This window comes from Ambystoma mexicanum, chromosome 2q (genome assembly GCF_040938575.1).
Source record: "Ambystoma mexicanum isolate Mex_15411 chromosome 2q, UKY_AmexF1_1, whole genome shotgun sequence".
Taxonomy (NCBI): Eukaryota; Metazoa; Chordata; class Amphibia; order Caudata; family Ambystomatidae; genus Ambystoma; species Ambystoma mexicanum.
Genome location: NC_090924.1, coordinates 20,997,729 through 21,000,713, shown reverse-complemented (window position 1 = coordinate 21,000,713; position 2,985 = coordinate 20,997,729). Strand labels below are relative to the sequence as shown.

General features: G+C 50.7%; 1 pseudogene; it reads right to left on the bottom strand.

The window, feature by feature from the left end:
* Positions 1-1,268: 1,268 nt before the first annotated feature.
* LOC138570384 (5.8S ribosomal RNA) lies at positions 1,269-1,419 on the bottom strand (annotated as a pseudogene).
* Positions 1,420-2,985: the final 1,566 nt, after the last annotated feature.

Here is a 2,985-nt window from a genome sequence, read left to right as displayed (position 1 = left end):
AGACATGCTGGGTGGGTAACTGATATTCCTGCAGACCCATGGCACCCTTTGTGGGTACACTGAGGACAGTCCACCTCATTCAACAGTCACATCAGGAGTAGCGGTCCCTGTCTCTGCCCCAGTGAATCCTGAACGGTTCCAGGACGGTTGCTGGAGAAGGGTAGACTGGTTGTCAATCTCCCTCAGCTGCATGGACCGTGGACATGGTGAAACTGTAACCAGGGAGCTGTAACACTTTCCACCAGAGTGGAGAGCCGCCTGCCCCCTGGGACATTCCGAGCTGACCCAGAGCCAGTCGCAGTGCACTGTCATGGAGGAAATGTGCCCTGCGGGGGCCACATGTACCAAGAGGCAGTCTCGCAAATGGATCCGCTGTTCTGGGTGACCAACCTGCCCACCGTATTGAATCTCTACCCGTTTACCTCTCTATAGATTCACGCCCTCATGAACTCCCTCTTCAAAGTACTTTTCAACTTTCCCTTATGGTACTGTCTGTCTCGCTTAGCCTTACCACCTGCTTTGGACTGCATTCCCAAGCACCCAACTCAGAAAAGACCCCATCCCCAGCATGCTGTGGACCGCTTCTAGCCTAACACGATCCACACGGTAGGCCCCAAACATAAGGCCCTCTGAGTGATGCTTGGGAGTCGGTCTTCTGTATGCCACATTTCCTGCACCCACCGATGGAGGTGGATTCAGTGATGGGCTCTTCCCACTTCACTTGCTGTTACTGAGGGAACCATGGTTAGTTACTTTACCTTTGCTCAATGAGATGCTTACATTCAGCAGGTCATCGCATCTGATCTGTGGCTGTAGTCACAGAGCTGAAGCTTAGGCAGCTGGCCTTGAGTTTGTGGCTCTTGTGGGGTTTGCCCCAGCATGGTGCCTCTGGCGTGGTCGGGTGTGTGCTCTCCAGATCTGCTCCAAAGCCCACCAGCCGAGAGTTTGCCTGACAGACATGGTTGTGAGGTCTGCACCTCAGGCCTGTCTGGTGCAGGCAGCTGTGGAATGCCGTCTGTCCCGGGTTAGGGGAATGTGCATTGTGGTGATTATATTACCACCACTGCCTCCACCAGTTGCATGCTGTTTGCCTGGCTCTCCCAGCCCATGAGGGTGCAAACAGGGTGGTCAGAAGGCGCTGACAACAAGCCTCTGTGCTAGGTCCATGGTGCTGATCGGGTTTCACAATGAGGGAATAACAGGAATGGGGTGCCTGCGACATGCCCAGTTGCACTCCATGCATGGTCCTTGGGCGATTGAACTTCAAGTGACCCTTAGATAGGCATAGCATCAGGATCCTGGTGCTGAAAAGTGTGTTCAAAGTGACAATGATCAATGTGTCCTGCAAATCACACTAATCATTGTAGCTAGCTACGTTCGTCAACAACCCGAGAGCCAAGTGATCCGTGTACAAGAGTCAAATACAACATTCATTTATCCAGACGTCGCCCTGAAGCTGCTAGTTCAGGAGAGGCTGGGGGAGGCTGCGCCACCTGCCCTAGCTGCATGGCAACTTGGGAGCCGACCAAGAGCATTGTGGTTCAGAACAAATGTGTTCCAGGCACTCACCACATGAAGCCTGCCCCCATCCTCTGTGGCAGCACGACCCAGCCTCCCACAGCGACAGAGGCAGGGGATGGGACAGGCATTAGCGTGCCTTGCACCAGGCTGCCATCTCAATCACAAGATCCAACTACAGGCCTTTTACATGCTGTAATTTTAACATACGCTATTCGAGCTGGAATGAATGCAGCTGCTGGCACCAGACTTGCCCTGCAATGAATCCTTGTTAAAGGATTTGTAATGTATACATTCCAATTGCAGGGCTTCAAAAGAGTCCTGTATTGTTAATTTCCATCACTACATATCCAAAGTGGAAGTGGGTAATTTGCATGCATACTACCTTCCTTGGATGTGGTAACTGTTTCTCAGACTCCCTCTCTAGAAGTGTATCCAGATTCGCCCTTACCTTTGATCACCATGATAGGTATCAGAAGATGATAAGGCAGACATCAGAATGTATTGTTGCCATCACAGGTATGTGCCATCTAACTAAGCTAAGCTGCAGTCACCAAAGCGGAAGTGCAGTGTAGGATTTGTCTTAGTTTGATAAATGCACGCATCCTGGGAGGTCAGCATTTGTGGGCATGTATTTGCAGTATATTTACCACTGTTGTCCAGGTAACCGATGGGCCATCAAAGGAACCATCACTAATTCAATGAGCCATATGAAGTGTCACTGAACTGGCTGTGTGTACCAACACATGTATGGCTCAATCTTTGAGACACGCACATGCCACTCTCAGGATAAACTGGTAGCCGCATCTGCTGTAGGGTGGCAATGGGGGAAGCATTGTACCTGCATCCGTCTGACCTTCCAATCTGATCTGACCACTAGTGAGCTGCCATGATTCTTGGACTTTGCTCTGCTTGGAGCGGGTAGCCACCCACATAAGGGGACCCTCCCCGAGAAGGCATACCTTTAACACGGTCATATGCAGGTGGAACACAATTGCTTAAAAATGTAGCTGAGGCCAGCCAAGCAGTCCAACCCTAGAGAGTCCAAGTGTGCCAAAACAATTCTGTGGCTACAGGAGGCAACACCCAGGCAGTTAGGGGGGTAGAGGCTGCTGGGCCCTTGGCAAGGTAGGCAACTGCCAAATGAATTTGAGCTTTGCAGGCTGGGGCCTGAGTGTGCTGCTGGGTAGACCATATCTGTCAAGTACTCAAGTTCCATGCAGGACTCCTCGAGCCAGTCCTTGTTTCATTCCACACTGCTTGCCTATGCGAGCGGGCGAGGATGTTTCATCAGCCCTGTTCATGATGTCATCATCTGCACCATTGCTGCTGGGGTATGATGTCCTTTCACAGCAGGGTGTTTTTTCACTGGGGATTTTGCTGCACATTTTTTGGGGAAAAAACTCATTGCATTTTTTTAAAAAACTCATTGCATTTTTTAAGGGGGGTTTAGTAAATTATATATGG